This window comes from Rhinopithecus bieti, unplaced genomic scaffold, assembly GCF_001698545.2.
Source record: "Rhinopithecus bieti isolate Rb0 unplaced genomic scaffold, ASM169854v2 scaffold_2077, whole genome shotgun sequence".
Taxonomy (NCBI): Eukaryota; Metazoa; Chordata; class Mammalia; order Primates; family Cercopithecidae; genus Rhinopithecus; species Rhinopithecus bieti.
In genome coordinates this window covers 5,211,073-5,231,576 of record NW_016803882.1, presented here as the reverse complement: position 1 = coordinate 5,231,576, position 20,504 = coordinate 5,211,073, and positions in this window count along the sequence as shown.

The window sequence follows — 20,504 nt, the reverse complement described above, 5'->3', positions numbered from 1 at the left end:
GAGCCAAATTTTGCATGCATGGGGTGCTTTTGGGGAATAAAGCCTTCTGGCAGTTTGGTTGTGTTTATTCCAAAATGTTTGTGGGGAAAGCAGAGTGTATTTGCATTTTGTAAGCAAATGATGATAATAATAGGTTTCTGAGAGATATAAATCAGAGAAGATTCAATAAAAACAAAAAAATTTGAATATGCATGTTTTGACCCACCCCCACCCTCAGAAATAGAGGATCCAGATGATAGGGGAAGTGGAGGAGGCAGTTAGCATCTGTATTTTCAGATTTTTTGCAGGGAATGACCAGAACCCATTGATACAACCCCTTGCTGGGTTGGACTTCTAACTGAGGAACACATCAGGGCTCCCTGCTATTAATCTGTGAACAAGGCCCACCCCCTGTGCCCTCCCTGACCTGCCCATTACTCTGCCCACCTGCCTATAGCTTGGACACATGATGACTAGGCTGTTATACCAGCTTCTTCCCAGCACCCAACCTTTACTCAAAGAGCAAGACTGACTGGTCAATACACTTCAGCTAGCTCTCAAACTTGATGTGGATATAATAATTACTCTGTATTGATTTGAGTAAATAAACCTTCCATCATCCCAGTCGATCTTTTCACCCAATTTGATTGAAAAGACATATAGGCACTTCTAGAAAATTCTCTGACATAAAGTGAGATTTTTCTGATGTAACAAAAGAAAAAAGTTTATAAAAGCTAATGTAATTCCTTGATTCCTTAATTCTACAAATATGTATTAAATGTGCAGACACTACCCAGGTGTACAATCTCTATTTTTTTCTCCTAAGTTAGCTGTGATTATTCACAGCTGCTTGAAAATAGTCCATTTCCTGAAACAAATCAACAAGAATTACATATTGCTCTTGGATCTTCCACAGTTTTCTTGACAGATAATCTCCACTCCACTCATATTGGTGATTATCAGACATGTCGAGATTCTATCAGATGACCATTTCACATGGATTGCAGGACCTCTCTCTGGGGTCAGTATATACAATCAGTTTCCCTCAGCAGAAATGGAAGGAGTGGCTGGGTGCAGCAGCTCACATCTGTAATCCCACCACTTTGGGAGGCCCAGGCAGGTGGATCACTTGGGGCCAGGATTTCGAGACCAGCCTGGCCAACATGGTGTAACTCTGTCCCTATTAAAAATACGAGAAGTAGCCAGGAGTGGTGGCTCATGTCTGTAGTCCCAGCTACTCAGGATGCTGAGGCAGGAGAATCACTTGAACCTGGGAGGCAGAGGTTGCAGTGAGCTGAGATTACGCCACTGCACTCCAGCCTGGGCAACAGAGTAAGACTGTCTCAAAAAAAAAAGAAAAAATTTTAAAAAAAGGAAGGAGCTCACAGGTGTGTCTCCTCTTAAACATCTCATTAAATTTTTTTAAAATATTTGTTTCACAGTAACATATGAACACATATTGAAAAATAAAATAATAATAAAAGCTAATTTATAATGGAAACCAACAATCTGTTGCCACTCCCTTTTCCCATTCTAAGTCCTGCTTCTGGAGAGAACCACTTTATCTGCTTCTGCTTTAACTTTTTCCTGATGCTTACCTACATGTGTCTAAATAATAAGTCTAGATTGCTTATTTTTATGTCTTCCTTTATTCATTCTACAAATAAGTGCTTATTTTATACCAGCACTTATCTAGGAACATGAATTAAGTAGTGTTTAAGGCCAGGCATGGTGGCTCACACCTGTAATCCCAGCACTTTGGGAGGCCGAGGCAGGCAGATCATGAAGTCAGAAGTTTGAGACTAGCCTGGCCAACATTGTGAAACCCCATCTCTACTAAAAACACAAAAAATTAGCTGGACGTTGTGGTGTGCGCCTGTAATCCCAGTTACTCAGGAGACTGAGACAGGAAAATCGCTTGAACCCAGGAGGCAGAGGTTGCAGTGAACCGAGATGGCGCCAACTGCACTCCGGCCTGGATAACAGAACATGACTCTGTCTCGAGAAAAAAAAAAAGTGTTTAAAAAACTAGTATCTATGTGACCAATTATTGCAATTGTGTTATCATTTCTTATTTATTGATGAATGTATTCTCTTTGTTACTACAGATTTATATCCTTTTTGGTCATATATATATATACACACACATACACATACATATATATAAATTTTAAGGGATTCTGAGGAAAGAGGGGAGATAAGCCTTGTGGCCAGTCCACCATTTCCAACAGAAATGTTCTGATCTCTTTATGGAAACTCTGTGAATGTGGATGGATCTGGCAAGAGCTGAGTCCCCATTCACACACAGGAAGCAGAGTCAAGTTGCCTCTGTGATGTTAGAGGAAATACGGGTGGTAGAAAAGCACCGGGCTGGGATTTGGGAAGCTTAAGTCACATCCATAATCAGGTCAATAACCACAGTGTTCACAGCGCTTGGCAAATTAGAGTGAGCTAATGTCATTATTTATTATTATATTTATTGTAGTTAACCATTATTTAGCTCATTCTGCTTGCCAAACACTGTGGATTCTGTATCAACTTTCTCATTTAAAAAGTAATAACTAATATTATCCCACTTTTCAGATGAAAGAACTAAGGTCTAAACAAGTGATATAATTTTTCAAGATTTTGTGACAGAACAGGGATTTAAACTTAAGCCTATTTCTTGAGCCCAAGGTTATCTCACAATCCCATTTTAGTTAAGTCGGTTCTATAAACATTTGTTGAAGTTGTACTTTATGCCAGGACAGACACCTATGGGAACTCTGTTTACATCCTGTTGGCCTCACCTCTGATTCCAATCATGTCTGGATAGAGTTCCAGGTGTGCTTCAATTCCTGATTCCTGAGGTGCTAACAGCTTATCCTTTTAAGCATATGCCATATCTTGTCTGCTACTGGATACCACCAGGAGCTGTTCTTGCTCCTGTGAAGCTGGGAAGATTTCAGCAGGAGATAATACCTGAAGCTGGGATGTGTCTGGGAGTTACCATCCAGGACCACCCTCAGGAGCTGGTGAATAAATAGCAGACAATTCTGCATAATATTATGTATGTTTCTCTGGTCCTAGGGGGTCTCAGGCCCCCATTGTCCATAGCAGCAACCTCTCAATCAGAGTTTTATATTGGATTTTCCTCCATCCCTATCCTCATTCCTCAGTCTTCACTATTCTCAACCCTCATCACTGCTCCCTGGGATCACCAAGCAAACAAGTCACCTGCACCCATGCTGTTGTCTCAGGACTGCTTCCAAAGAAGCCTGAGTCAAGATGTATGGTAAAGGGTAACCCAACATATTTTTCTAAGTGCTAAGATAGAGTGATGTGGAAACCCAAAATGAGGAGCATTTAGCCAAATGACAATAGAGAATTCTGGAGAAGGCGATACCTGAAGAATAAATATAGTTCCATATTTATCCTTCAAGTACAACACAGTGAGCAAAACAGAACAAATAGGTGTTCACTCATCCACTTATTCTTTCAGTAATTATTTATTGGATGACACACTTGCTTAAGGATACAGCATTAAAACAAAACAAAACAAAAAACCTGCCCTCTTGGGGCTCATAGGAAAAGAAAAACGAAAGTGGATAAGTGCTATAAAGAAAATGAAATCAGAATAAGGGGACAGAGAAGGATGAAGATACTATTTTAGAGAGGCCAGTCTAAGAAAGCATTGCAAAAGAAAAAAGAAAAAAAGGATATCTAAGAACTGGGCTAAGCAAGTTCACCAGCAAGTATCTGGGGCAAGAGTGTTATAGACAGATACAAACATGTGAGGTGAGTTCAGCAAACAGACACGGGGCAGGGAGTCAGAGGCAGAGCAGGTGAAAGAAGAATAGGAGGAGAGTGGGCCAAGACTCTGTTGGGTCTTGTCTAGCAGGCAGATGAAGACCTTGGCCTTGCTAAGGGCTTGAACCTTACATTATGTCACTTTTTCTGGGACTCAGTTCCCTCATGAAGCAAGGAAGTTATAAATTCACAAGGTCCTTTGTAATTCTGGCATCCCATATATTCTACTTTCAAACCCTTTAGAAACTTTTAAACTCCTTCTTTGGGAGCTTGGGGAGGAAGGCCTGTCAGTCAAGCAAGGTATGAAAACACTGTGTTTTCCTTCCAACTCAAACACTCTATTTCCTAAGTACAAGTAAAGTCAAAGTATCGCTTACTCTGGCATAGTTTTAAGTCTAGGAGGAACTCTGGGCAGGAACCTCAGTGTATGGTGCTTCATGGCAGTTTGTCCACTGTGGCTCTAAGTGGAGGCTTGAACCTCTCTCTCCTCCTTTCACGTATCTAGTTACAAGGTGAGTGAGGGCAGCAAGAGCAGTTTCTCGACTCACCCCGAGCCCTGAGTTTGAAGAAGCAAGTTCCCCCTACTACACCAACCTCAGAACCCACCTCTGATATTTGGCTTCCATGAGGAGTGGGACACCCAGCAGCCAGCTCTTGCGAATAAGCTGATCTCCACCTGTGTTCTGTGGCAGAACCTCTCTGGAAAGATTCTGATTGGTATTATAATATTCTATTCAGTAAATAACATGAACAAAACAAGGGATACACTTCCTTTCAAGTTAGAAAGGGCAAATTAAATGAAGGTCAGGTTGGCAAAATAGAAATAAGCTAAACTTTTAATAAGATCTGCACTTGACTTCTGTTTTCCCACTTTCTGGCCATACTTTAGAGGTATTACAACCTCTTATTTCATCATTTTTAATGCCTTAGCTAATATTTACCTTATATGACTACTGCAAGCATCAAAATAAATGCATATTAGAATGGCTGGCCCTAAACAAATAGTAGATTCTGCTATTATTATCATCAATAGTGGAAATTATTAGTATCTCATTGATAAAGAAGAAATTTCAGATCCCTTAGGAAAATCTCTTTGAGCTCTGCCTGCCTATAATGACATCACACATGAGATTCTAGGGTTTCTACCATGGATGAATATTCTTCTTCCTTTGGCTTGAAGTTTTAAGCTGCTTACAACATGTGGAATTCAAAGCTGCAGGCACACGACTATCAGAACTGTCAGGAAGATTAACAACAGGTATTTGAAAAGAAAACAGTAGGCAGTTAAGGAGCTGTTCTTGGAGTATGATTTATGAAGGTTTCCATGACAAGACCATGGTTTTGATGAGAAAACAGTGCACATTTCATGAAACTCAACTACATGGGTGTTTTAATAAACAAGTTGCTTTTGACCAATAGATGCTATTCATAGACCTAAAGCATCCTTGAGAATAAACAGTCAAAGCAAAATACCAGAGTGATATAGAGGCAGCCCCAAGGTACACTCTGACAAAATAAGCTTTTTGTGTTCCCCATTTATATGTCACCTAAACCACAGGTAACCCCTTCATTTATATATATGGAGGTATCAATTTATCAGCCTCAAACCATGCCTTCCAGAAAGTACCCAGTTATTTTAGTATGTATAGCTATTAAATATTTGATATATTAAAATTAAAAGTCTCATAATACTGTATTTCAAATATTAATTCAAAAAATTACACAAAAGTACACAAAAAGAAAAGGTTTAGAGTTATAGTTTGCCAATATGGCCTAAGAATTATTCAGTCATTAAAAAGGTGTAGGTCTACAGAACTGTTGCTAGAATATATTTAATATGACAATGATCTAGTGCCACTTAGGAGTATATAATTTGCACAGTACTTGTTTCTGGTGATAATTGTTTGCAATTACTTCACTCTTTTATTTTCTACTGTGTTTGATTTGAGCTCTGGTTTTCTTTCCTGAGAGTCTTTTGGGTAATCAGCCACTTTGAACCAATCTTTGCACGAGGTGTTGTGGTAAGGAATTTATCCCTTACTCTTATCAACCACAAGGAACAAAATACTCATCAGGAACTACCTAAACCAAGCCTAGGCCTCAACTGTCCTCTGCTTTCACCATATTATTCATCTGCTGTCTTCCACTCCAATGAAGCAGTTACAGCCTAAACCAGGTGCACCCACTAGAATAACTTGATTGGGAAGATTATATCTAAACAAGGATCAGCTATTAAGTTTCATCAAGCCATATTTTTGCTCTATTTCATAGAAATAGCAGGTGAGTTAGACTGGTTGCTTGCTAAAGAAAAACACATTTAGAAGGCTTAAACCTCAAGCAAGCATAGATATAGAAGTGTTGTGGGTGATAAAAATCTAACCCGTGGTACATTTCTACAGCTATAATCTAAATGATTGAAATGAACATTACTGTTTTAGGTTTAACACAGAGGACTTGGTACCTCAAGGGGTAGTTCTGAATCCCCAAGACAGTACCCAGCACCACTGAAAAATGTCTCTACACATTACATAGCTACATGGAATCCAATGAAAATACTTAGAACATACGTCTTCAGCAATGGCTTCTCGGCTGCTGCAAATACATCAAAATGACTATGCTTGGGCAAAATGGGAGAAAGGAAGGGAAGTGACAGTTTTAAGAAGATTAAAAAACCAACCAACTTTTAGGAAGATTAAAAAAGAGAGAGCCAGGAGGATCATTTATAAAAAGGAGGATGTAAATTCTTTACAACCTGATTGGTTTTCCCTGGAATTTACTTGCTTTAATGAAACTGTTATTCCTGAACGACTGAAAGCTTTTTTATTTTTTAAGGTGAATACAGCAGTGCTGAGGGTTGGCATATTGTTAGTCTCTGACCTCAGGAGACTATCCCTGAAGACCTAATTAGGTTACAAACATGTGAAAATGAGTTTAGCATCCCTTGTGCTGGGGGCTCTAAGGGGATTTCAGGATCCTGGATAGTTAACACTTCCCAGAGTGTCCCCTTTGCAAACTCTACATATCACAATGTTTCTGCCTTTTATAGAATAACTAAGTTATCATCAAAGAGTCATTTTAACTAGGTGACCTTTTCTGCAGTGAAAACATTATAAATGCCTTGGGGTTTTCATTGACTTTCCTTATGATAGAGTTAGCAACCAAATTTGCACATTTTCTTAAGTCTTTTTAAATACTTTTCTGCCAAATAAAGTAACAAGTCTGATTTATTTCTTAAAAAATCAATCAATCCAAGGAATTAAAGAGTAAACATAACCTCAAAATAGGGTTTCAGCTTTATGAACCAGAGCTTGCTAGCAGCCTCTAATGGTGAGCTGATCATAACCCATTATTAGCACAAGGCAGAGGTAACATATGAGACTGAAAAGAGAATGGATTTGGGAGTCAGGAGAATAAGCCACTCAAATTTTCTGAACATCTTCGTAAGTATGCAATGGAAATAATAGTATGTACCTCATATTACAGTCCCTGTAATTAAATGAGATAATGTAAGAGAAAGTGTTTTGTCCAAGAGAAATTACTGCACAAGTAAAAGTTATTTTTATTTGTTCAGAACCCTAGAAATTTCCCTGTGGTCAGTACAAGTGTTACTAGCAACTAAAAAAATAATTGCAGTATTGGCTAATGTGATCAAGATTTTATTACAATTCAATCATAGTCAGAAAGAGAGCACTTAACAATATTGGCCACCCAGATTAAAATGCATGCCATTACCCACATAAATGTATGTTATTACCCTCCAGGAAATGTGAGTGGTAGCCACTACTGGAAATTCCTCTACTAAAGGGTGATCTCCTCATAATAGGTGTAGCATTATAGTTCAATTGGTCAGATGATTCAATATAAAAAAATTCTATTACAGAGCTGATATTTGACCATATGGACATATAAGCAAACTAGACTATAAATTTCACAAGGACAGGGATCTATGTTTATTTTGCTCACTATCTATCTCAATATCTTGGGCAAATACACACACTATGGACTAAATACATATTTACTGATTATGTAAGTAAAATAAAGAAAAATCTCTGAAATTCCATAAGTCATTTTGGATCTCAATTTTCTAGATATTTGGAGGCACTGCAGACTTCAATAGTTCAGTTCAGTAGCCACAATTAGTTAGCATACAGTGAGTTCATTCTCTCTTTGCTTGGACTGCTTGATAACACCTTAAGGAGAGAGGTTCTGTTCTGTGCAGGGTTCCAGAGAATCCCCTCAGAGGTAGCTCTGTCCTTCTCTGCCAGTCCTTGGTCTATTCCTTTATAGCTTAATTAATCATGGACTCTACTTTGCCAGCTGAGCTCCTTTCTGCACAAGAACAGAACTGGCTCTAGAGGGCTGAGTAAATGTTTTTCTAAAAGGCAGGTGATACCTAGTATACACTGAGGTTTTAAATCTGTTCAGTAGATTGTGTTAATAAAAAAAAATTAATCAGCTGGGTGTGGTGGCTCACGCTTATAATCCCAGCACTTTAGGAGGCTGAGGTGGGTGGATTGCTTGAGTTCAGGAGTTTGAAAGCAGCCTGGGCAACATGGCAAAACCGCAACTCTACAAAAATTACAAAATATAGCCAGGCATGGTGGCACTTGCCTGTAGTCCCAGTTAACTCAGAAGGCTGAGGCAGAGTAATCTCTTGAGCCTGCGAGGTGGAGGTTGCAGTGGGCCAAGATCATGCCATTACATTCCAGCCCGGGACACAGAGCAAGACCCTGTCTTTAAAAAGAAAAGAAAAGAAAGAGGCAAAAGGAAAAAAATAAAAGAAAGTTAATTTTAAAAGTGTATAAGGTGACTACTATATACAAAATAGTTGGACCTATGTATATAATAGAAGATACAGCCTTTGCATTTGAAGAAGCTTAACACTTCACTGGATGGATAGAATCTATGCAGATGACATTTCCTGCACACACACACAAAAGGCAATAGATATTTTATTATGTTGGGCTGGACTTGAAGGTAGAAATGGGATTTCAGCTGCTTCTGGAGAATGCTTTTAATATGAAAAAGGAATGAAAAGTACATCCTAGGAAAAGTACATTCTGCAAAGACAGAAAGTGAAAAAGTACAAGGAACATTTGGTAAAATATAAGAAGAATCACTGGAATAAGGCAGTTTAAGAAAGTATAGCAAGAGTTAAGGCTAAAAAATTGTATCATTAAAATTAATATTATTTTGACTTGACGTGGTGTAGCAGAAGCTCCTCTGTGTCAGGAGCCGGACTGTGACACAGATCTCCAAATGCGGCAAAAATCAGTGTGGCAACCTGCAAGGAACTAGAATAGGACACTTCAAATTAATAGTGTTGAAATCTATTTTTTAAGCACTGAATTGACCAAAAATATTAGATCTTCCTGCGAGCCACTATCTTGCAACCTATAATAAAGAACAAACAAAATAGATAAAAATGAGCACAGTTTGAAATAAACCAGATAGAAGTGCTCGGTAAAATGAGATCTCACATGTATGCATTTATACATATAAAGTCAAGCTCTGTTATGAAAACAGGACTTAAAAATCACATTCCCAGAACTAAAGTTATTATTTTAGGCAGATGTTCCCATTTTTCCCAAATCTTAGTATGCTAGGGAGCAGGGGTTCTCAAACTTTATCATCCATCAGGATCGCCTGCAGAGCCTGTGAAAGCAGACTGTTTAACCCCATTTCCCGAGTTTCATATTCACTTTGTCTAGGTGGAGCTTGAGAATTTGATTTTGTACCAAGTCGACAAACACGCTGATGCACCTGCTCTGAAGACTACACTTTGAGAATCAAGGCTCTACATCAGCCCACCATTTGGGCTCCTATATGGTTATGGGTTACTATAATTTGTTCTGTAAGGGACATCAACAAATAACATTTTGCAAACCTAAGTGTCCTTTAGACGATTCATACATATTGTTCTTTCTTGGTTGAAATGTAACTTACGTTAAACTTACTTATGTATAAGAATTGAAAATATATTTTAAGAAGAACATTAGACTTGGCAAGTGGAAGTAGAAAGGCCCTCTCTTCCAGGACACATACTTATTAAGTCCTCAATTTTCACACATAAAAAATCTTCCACCCAGCTTGGCTGCGCTTAAAACATATTATTTAGATTTAATTTGCAATTTAGAACAGCTGCATTCTAGGTATCTGCCAGGTAGTTTAGTCTTCACCGAATATCTATTTTTAAAAAGGTGAAAGAAATTACATTTGTCAAGCATTGTCTGAAAAATATGCAGGCCACACGTTCATCTCTAGGTAATTTGTGCATTAATGACATAGCAGTACATTATTGTCAGTTGTGGAATATATTGGAGGCTATTTATTAGTAGTGAGAATTCAAAGAGTGAAATTTGCAAATGATTTATTTAAAGTAAATAATTAGAGCAGACGTAGGGTTATTCTTCCAACATTATTGTGGCTAGCGTGCATACTGAAATGTGTTTTTCAAGTGGGAGAAAAAGCATGAAGATGCCTGAAGTCTGTCTTATATGTGCCTTTAGCAGTGTATCTGTCATGAAAGCATCATCTGCCAAGTATCAAAAACACTGACACTGTCACATAGATGCTTTTAAATATGTCCGTCATCAGAATCGCCTGAGATGCTTGTTAAAATGCATATTCTAGGGTTGCCTTTGGACCTATGAATGAGAACCTCCTGGGTAGGTAGGGTCTGGAAATCCACACATTAATGAGCTACCCAGCTGCTCCTAATACCCATTCATATCTGAGAACTGTTCTCTCTAGACCCACAATTCTAGGCCCCTACAGGACTTCACAAGAAAATGACATCTTTATCCTACATTGCAGGCCTTTAGAAGAAATCATGTGGCTGCTCTACTTCTGCAGCTGCTTTGAAAATATGAAGAGGGAGTTTTTTATTATGTTATACCTAATCTTATTTACAATGACCTCAGGGAAAAAAGTTTCTATTTTAAGTAGTAATAAATTTTATCTTCTTGGTCTGCTCCTGGTTAACCATTATAAGCCATATTCTCATAGCAGATATATCCTTATGTAGGACTGTAAGAAAGCTTGGAGCCAAATGTATGTTCCATGCTTGATGAAGAAGACTCCAGGGGACGTTTCTGTAAGGGCCTCTTTTCTACCTTGGCTTCATAGCCCTGGAATTGTTTTTGTCCATCTGTTTTCGTCTTTCATCTTCTGTTTTCTCTTCTACCTTTTTATTTTATGTATCCTTTATATGCAATCTTATCTATCTGGTGGAGCCAAGTAGTGAATAAGCCTCTGGGAATGTGTATATAACGAAATTTGACAAATGGTATAAACAAAGATATTTTTCATCAGAAAGCAAAAATATTCTTTAGAAAGATGTGAATAATCCTCATCTAACATAAATTCAATAATATTTAGTCTAGTTTTCTGATGATTTATTTTAAAAGTATAATAATGGTAGAGGATATTAGAAACGACCTTCTGAGATTGCGAACAGACCTCTGTGTGTTGTCTTCTTCGTTTTTCTAAACTACAACAGGACATTTTCAAATTAATATGTTGAACTTTGTTTTTTAAGCACTAAAATTGACCAAAAAATATTAGATCTTTCTGCAAGTCACCATTTTGCAGGAAGTGCATTTTGTTTGGGTGCTGTGATCATTTCCTCTTCTGTCTTCACTTTGGATTAAAAATAATAATAATAATAATAAAGATTTACAATGGTTAAGGAGGCCTGGTACAGCCAGGGAAGTAAACCAAATCTAAAAGAGTTGAAGGAAAAGCAAATTGTTCTTGAAAGAGTCTGTGTCTACACATAACTAGCACGAGATCCCTGAACCTGACCTTCTCTTTTTTAATGCCAGCCGGTCTGCACATGCATGTGTAATGTTGCCTGAAAAAACTTAGCTATTTTGGCTGGGCTTCCTGCTGCTTTCAACAAAAGAAATTGATATGAGAGAATAAAATCCCAGATATTAGTGAAGGGTCAGTACTGCAGAGAACGGGCTGTAGTCTAAATCTGCCTTGACACTGTCACCAGAGAAAGGACAATACTCCGATAGGGAAAACTATTTTTGTCTGGCAAATGTTTGACAAAAAAGATGAAGTAGCTAGAAGGACTTAGGAGTAAAGTTTGTATTAGGAGAAAAGTAGGACAACCACAATACATTGCACTGAGTGGTGAGGGGCTGAGGACAGACTTGGTTGACACGAGGAGAAGTGATTTTTTAAAATCAACTATCCACTAATATAATCTTACATGTAAGTAATTTAGGGTAACCTTGCCAAAGGTTCTTATTGGTGAGAAAGTGCAGTAAACCATAGACTATTGCTTTAGACTCAGTGTGTGATCCTAAAACATCCCTCTACACCAAGGTAGAACACTATTAGAAGTCATTGTATGTTAAATCTAGTTCCCAATCTGAATAAATTTCAGGTTTCTATCACTTTCTTATCTATAAAATTAAGGAAAGGAATCATGGAATCTAGACTTAGTTATGTACAACCAACATATAGTTCAGTAGTAAATAACAAGCGTGAAGTCTTTAAAAATATGGATGCAGAAGTAATGGTAATCAAAGGATTACCAACAATTACACTAGAAAGGAACAATGTTAATACATATGACTAGAATTTTTATATAGTTTAAGTAGTTGTGTAACTGGAGGGGTTTGCCCAAGTTTTAGACTGTTAGAAATAAACTACCTTTTAAATTGAAATTAAGTATTGATTTGACTTAATAGTAATTACCAATTTCTCGACTTTAGGCTGACTTTATGCAATTTACTATCACCATCTCTGTCTCAAATTTCCTTCTAATGAAATGAGGGCAGTAATTTATGTCATATGTCTTTATGTTCCTCCTAGCTGTGTGATAACATATATTTCAAGCACAGGTGCATGTTTGTATGTGATTCATGAATATAAAGAGTAAAATTCTAATTTCCTGTTTATAATATGCCAAGTCTGCCTATTATTTACTAACATATTTACTGTTTCTACTGTCCTCCTGCCAACACAAACACTAGAATAGATACATCTATACAATCAGGGACTTTAACCATCCTGTTAACTGTGAAATCATCAGTGCCTAGAATAGTAACTGGGGCATAAAAGATACTTCATAAATATTTCTTGAATAATAGGAAGTCAGCAGTTGGAACACATATAAATCAGATTCTGCTGCTGTTGGCAGTGATTGAAATCTATGAGATAAAGAATAATGTGTGTGTGTGTGTGTGTAACAAGCTGAGGAAGGGATTAAAGGAGACAAGTGTCAATCAGACTTTGCTCCCCTATCAGAATTTAATTCTTTAATAACTAAGAATTACTAATATGTCCAAGAATGCTTGTTCTCTAACTTCATTTTGTTGAATTTCACACTGAAGAAACAGGTCAACAAAACTGATTGGTTGTGTGTATCCCTAGTACATTTTCTCAAACTATTTCCCCCAACTCTCTCCTTGACCCTGACATAATCCATTATTGACACTTCATGAATTTTAGCTACCTCTTGTTTTGCCAGGCTCTTCTAACCTATCTTTGGCTGTCACTTCTACTAAACAAGAAGGGCAGGCAAGAGGACTCTCTGAGGGGCCACCTGTCAGAACTGTCCATTTGGACATCGTTGTTGAAGTCTGAGAGCAAACGCTGAAGGAAAATGCTAACAGAATGCTCTGAGAGAAGGCTGAGTTCTCTCCATCTCAAATCTAAATTAATGTTGTAGAATACAAACTATCATTAAAATCAAACATTGGACGCTGACTGATTAAAACCTTAAGAAATATTGTCAGAAGAGTTTCCAGAATTCGAATAATGTCCAGCCCCCCATTGCAATTCTTCTTGGGAACTCCCCTTGCCTTGTGTTAAAAAACATACATTTTTCTTTATCAATTCCTAATGTAACTAGATCATTGCAACCAGAATAAATAATGCAATAGATAAAAAGCATCCTTTCCCCATACTTCACAGCACCCAAAACAATACTAAGCCTGTACCATATGTTAAATTTCATTTAATCATTTTGCATTATGTAATGCAGTTGCAAAGCAAAGATACTTTGTGATTACTAATTAGTTTCATGATTATTAAACTGATCAAATGATTAAAGTAACAAAACTGAATAAGTCAAAATAATATGTGCTGTTTCTAGTATATACACACTAATTAAATCAATATAATGTTAAAAAAGAAAAAGAAATTTGGGGCATATTCTGGATGAGAGAAAGAGCATCACAAGGAGAATCCTACCCTTCATTAGAATGGGTCATGTGCCTATGGTCCCCCTAAGCCTCCTGGCCGTGATAGAGTCTCAGCTTCACTATCTGCTTTGAGTCTCTATGATTAATCTCATTATATTCTTTATTGCCACTTAAAAACTACAAGCAGCCTAGGAATTTTGAGTATCCACTCATTTCCTTTACTCTAATTTTCCTAAGACTCTACATATCCTACATTCTGTCCTCATCTCCTATCATTCTCACTACCAAAACCCTTCCAGTGTGCCTTCTAGAATTCATGACTGCTCAGCACAAAGAAATGCATTCTCGAATTCTTCTCTCAATGTTCCTTTCATCTTCTTACTGTAAAGTTACTGCTTCTCTAAAGTCTTCCAAATTAGTAAAACCTCAGCTCCAATCCCTTATCCTTGATTTTACTACCCAACCCCTTTTACTTCATTGTTTTAGCCATCCTCCTTGAGTCACTCACCCTCACGGTTGCAGTTCTGGCTCTGTGTAATACTCTCCAACCTCACTTCAGTATGACATCACGGGACATTACCTATCCATTTAGATGATTCTCTTTGTATTCCAGCTTCACAGTTTCTTGAACTCCTCTTCTGTCATGGTTCAGTCCTTGGCAAACTTCTTCTTCTAGGCAATTGATTACATCCTGTCTCTTCTACATAAGAACATGGCTTCAGTGAAAACTCTTCTTTCTTGCCTGAACATATTTCTCTCTTAGGAGATAATTTCCATCAGCATACAAACATTGAACTCTCTGAAAGTCCACTCCCAACTCCAATTCCCTTCTATCTGCCACCCCATTTCTCTTCTCTAATGTATTCCAAAACTTGCATTAAGTGGTCTATACCTGAAATTTTTAACTTTTTCCATTTCCTTTTTTATTTTATCTAAACAGACTTACTGCTTCACTGAAAGTGCTCTTGTCAAGGTCATCAGTGACCTCCAAGTTGTTAAATTTAACAATTAATATGCAGTTCTGAACTTATTATACCTATGAGAACATTTTACCCAGTTGACCATACTCTCATCCTTGCATACTTTCTTGTTAGCTTCTGAGACTTCATTCTTCTTGTTTTCCTCTTATCTCTTTGGTCTCTCCTACAGTCTGTTTGCTGGCTTCTCCTCATTGTCTGGCCTTTTGTATAACCTTGGGTCCATCCCTAAACTTCTATTTCTCTTCTCTGTTAATACTTCCTTCCTTGGTGATCCAAATACTGTCATGCATACTCTGATGATTCTCTAATTAATGTCTTGAGTCTAGACCTCTCTGCTAAACTCCACAACTCCCAATTCATGTATCTAACAGCCTACTCAACACCTCTAGTAGGATATCTATTAAGTAAATTAACTTAAACATGTGCAAAAATGAACATGAACCCCTGGCCTTGTTCACTACCTTTCTGCAGCCCCTTGCAGCCTACCCCTCCCCTCATGTGCCTTAATTGTAATTAATTCTTTCAGCTCCTTGGACCAAAAATGTTGGCCTTCAAAATCACCTTCATCTTTCCTCTTTCTCTCACATCCCACATCAAATCTGTCAGGAAATCCTCTTGTATCTACTTTCAAAATATATCCCTGACTTAACCTTTCTGTTTTGCCACCTTGCCTGCTACTTCTCTGATCCAATTCACTATCATCTCTTGCTGGGAATATTGTAATAGCTTTTTAACAAGTCTCACTGCTTTCACACGCATCTCTCGTACAGTGTATTTTTATAAAAAGGAAGACATGATCATTTAAAAACTTTAGCTGGCAGTCACTCCTCTGTTCCTATCCTTGCCACGCTTTTCTTTGTAACTCAGAGAGAAGCCAGGTAGGGTGGTTAACTCTCTCTGCACTCTAGTTTCTCAATTATTCTATGCTTCAGCTCCTACTACTCTGTACATCCATCATGCTATTGCATCTATTGGCCTCCATATGTTTCTCAAACAAGACAAGCATGCTCCCAGGTCATGGCCTGTGCATTTGCTGTTATATCCGTTTGGAACACTCTTTACACACAGGTCCTTTCTCTGATCATGGGCTTCTCTCATATCAGTGAGGCCATCCTTGATATTCTATTTCAAATTGTCTCCATATCCCCACCCCATCTCCAGTTTCTCTTCCCTGCTTTAGTTTTCCGCATTTATTTACCAGCTTCTCATATACAATGTAACTTATTTATAATTTTTTGTTTATCTCTCTCTCTAGAAAAAGGGCACAGATTTTGGTCTTTTCCTTTCTTTACCCTAGCCAAAGTATCAAAAACAGTGCTTAGCATATAGTAAGTAATCAATATGTATTAAATATATGTGTGCATGAATGAATAAAGATGTGAATGCATGAATAAATGAATGAATAAGATATTATTTGGCAGTTTCAACTCAGGAGCCAGGATGTAAATGATGACTGATACCAAAGCCTATTATGAGAGGGTCTATACAGCAAAAATCTCCAGATAGATTCTCAGAATCAGTAGGGCAACTCATGAACATCAAATGAATACAAGTTTTTGGAGATAGCAGGAATTCATGAGAAGGCCTTTTGGAGGAAATGGTCCTAAGATTAGCGTCTTCTCTATACAACAGGGAAGCACGAGAAGGACACAGTATATTTCCTGTGAAGTCAAAAGGGAAGAACATTAACAGGATTACTCACAGAAGTTGCTCTGCAACCTCTAAGTCCGGGAACCTGATAAATAAAAGTGATTGTAGCTATTTTTCTGAGGAATAATACTTTAAGAGCATCTTTGTGAAATCACTTATCAGACAAAAAAGAAAAAGAAAAGAAACAGGCTAAGGCAGTAGCAGCCACCTGGAAGAAAATGCAGCGCCCTGTCTAAGGAGTCAAAGGACAGTAAGTTTAATGTTTCTAGTAGGATCTTCTGAAAAATCTACGAAAGCACCCACAGCAAAGTAAACTCTAAATACCAGATAGACCCAAAGAGCCAAAGGACCCCAAACATCACACAAGCCAAGGGGAAAAACTTCCTCTCCCACTGACCTCTACTCCTTTCCCTGACTCTGACCCTGGTGGGCTCTGCACAATAAGAAGAGGGAAGAGGGAGTCCAGCCCAGTGGCTCACACCTGTAATCCCAGTACTTTGGGAGGCTGAGGCGGGTGGATCACGAGGTCAGGAAATCGAAACCATCCTGGCTAATATGGCAAAACCTCATCTCTACTAAAAATACAAAAAATTAGCCGGGTGTGGTGGCACGTGCCTATAGCCCCAGCTACTCAGGAGGCTGAGGTAGGAGAATTGCTTGAACCCAGGAGGCGGAGGTTGCAGTGAGATGAGATCTCACCACTGCACTCCAGCATGGGTGACAGAGCAAGACTCCATCTCAAAAAAAAAAAAAAAAAAAAAAAAAATGTGGAGGGAAGAGGGGGAAACACTGTGTGAAAAGAGAGTGGAGAAAAACTCCTAGAAACACACAAGTTAATGGAAACACCCACAACAGGACCCAAATTAAGAAGGACAAAGATAGAATGTAAGGTCAGGATCAGAGTCTGAGTTTTCTTTGGGACTGCAAAAATGTCTGTATCAATTAAATCTTTTTGTGTGTGTGTGAATTTGTGACCATAAGATTTTAGCCAGGAGTGACCAGAGGAGTCCTAGGGACCTGATGCATATGCATTCAGAGACCAAGGTAGGGATAGAACCGTCCTGCTTAGAGGGTTTAAACATACACTGGGGAACACATAAATTTGCCTTCATGCGTAGACCTGTGTCAGGCTCATTCAACATTCATCAAATAATACAAACACTCAAGCAGAACATCTACTTCAGTACAAGATTATCCTTGAAAACAGCAATATTCATCCTCTAACCGTGGCCTTCTGACAGTCCTGTACTCTCATATCTCATTATCATCATGGAAATACACAGAATTCATCAAGAATACCAGTTTAGCTCCCAGGTTACGGAAATATCACCATCCTTTATTTTTGTCTCCTTTGTTATAATTTATACTATAATTTATATTTTAGGACATGACAATAGAAAATTAACTGTGTATAGTCATTTTTGTAAAATAAATTTTAAGTAATTGACTGATGGGATAGTAAACAACAGTATGATGGTGTACTCAAGTTCAAGTATGTCATAATTAAATAAGTAGAACTGAAATACATGTTCAAATTAAAAGACAATATTGTGAGACTGAGATGAAAATAACAACTGAAGGCAACTTACAAGAGACACACCCTAAATATAAGAATATGAAATGGTTGCAAATTAAAGGATGGAAAGATTTATACTATGAAAACACTAACCAAAAGAAAGTTGGTGAACCTCAAAGTGATTTTTTACATCTAGAACTTTCCTAGAGTGAAAGAGGGGTAATCTATGATGATAAAAGGAAAATATAATCATTTAAAACTTATATACCCCTAAATGTATAGCCTGAAAATACAAAAAGGAAAAATTGGCAGAAATCAAAATAGAAATAGGCAGATACACAATAACAGTGGGAGATTTTAATACCTGCTTAGTAATTCATAGATCAGGCAGACAGCCAATCAGTAACAATACAAAAATATTTGAACAATATGACTAACAAATACTTTTTTAAAATAAAAACAGACAAACATTTAGGGAAATTGACAAAAATAAATGTAAAATTCATATGAGTATGCATGGGACAAAGAATAGCAAGGATAACTTTAAAGAAGAACAAATTTGGGATACCTACAAAAGTTTGCATCAAAAATATTATAAAATATAATATGTAAGACAGTGTTACATTAGTGGACAGAGAACAATGAGATCATTGAAAAACAACCAAGAGTCCAGAAAAAAAATAGCACATAGCTGGTCATCTGACTTATGATACAAATTGCATTATGTGGAAGTGAGGAAAGGATATTATTTTTAGTCAATTATACTGGGTCAATTTATATTCATGTGGAAAAATACATCTTAATTTCTACCTCACTCCATACACAAAATCAGTTCCAAGTCCATTGTAAATCTAAGTGTAAAAAGTAAACCAATACATGTAGTAGAATATAACAAAGAAGGATATCTTAATGCCTTTCACCTAGGCGAACCTCAGGCTACATTAAAGAAATTCTGTTTTACCACTGCATATTCTCACACATAAGGGAGTTGAACAATGAAAACACATGGACACAGGGAGGGGAACATTACACACCTGGGCTTCCCAGTTTGGGGGTTGAGGGGCAAGGGTAGGGAGAGCATTAGTACAAATACCTAATGCATGCAGGGTTTAAAACCTAGATGATGCTTTGATAGGTGCAGCAAACCCACCATGGCACATGTATACCTATGTAACAAACCTGCACGTTCTGCACATGTATCCCAAAACTTAAAGTAAAACAAACAAACAAACAAAAAGAATTTTAAAAAAAAGAAATTCTGTTTTACAAAAGGCATTACTAAGAGAGTAAAATGGCAAGTCACATAGTGGTAGAAGACACTTGTAATATCTACCCGATAAGTGATTCATCAAATATATAAAGATCCACTATAAACCAATGAGAGGAAGATATAAAACAAAATTGAAAGCAAAATGGCAAAGGGCCTGATTGATTCCTTCAAAAAGAAGATATTAAAATGGTGAAAATTGTGTAAAAGTTAGTAACAATGAAGATAAAATAAATGTAACTTAAAACCAAATGAGATTTCACAACATAATCAGCAGAAATGCTTAAAAACAAACATTCCTTGTAGAAAGTGCTGAAAGGACAGGAAGTCCCTGGGAGGTACTGGTTTGAGAGTAAGTTGATGAATCACTTTAGAAACTGTTTTAAAGTATTCACTGAAATGCAACGTATGCACACTCTCATTTTCCTAAGTATATACTCAACAGATACACATATGGGTCCCAAAAGACAAGATCAAGAATGACCACAGAATCATAATTTGCAAGTACCCAGAAACTAAAACAACACAAATTGTCCACTGACTGTAGTGGTGTGGATAAATAATCATTTGGCATAAGTTAACCTTCCAAACCAAATACTGAGAAAAAGAAATCAGGCACAGAAGAACACGTTTAGTATGAATTTGTTCATATACATTTCAAATGTATTGCATTGGAAATTAGGACACTGTTTTTCAGTAGGGTAGTGGCCAGCAGAGTGCATGAAGGTGTCTCATGCATGCGGGTGGTATTCAGTCTCTCCTGACTGTAAGTTACAGGATATGGGCACTATATGAAATCACATCAAGTTATTAGGTTGGTGCTACAGTAATTGAGGTTTTGCCTTTTTAAAAAACATATATCTATAATTTGTGAGATTTTTGTTTATATTTGAATAACATTACTTGTTTTAGAATATTTGTATTACAACAAAACAGAAACCTAAATAGTAAAAGTAATAAATAGACAAAAGAGGAAAGAGTATATAACAACTTTTGTCATACAACTTGACAGGCTTACTTTTATTATTATTATTATTTTAATCAGAAGGAAAATCCATTCAGCTGTTCTATATTTAATGATCCGTCAACTTATTGTCCTACAGAGATTTTCATAAAAATCCTATTGATATAAATGATATTAATATAAGATATATCATAAT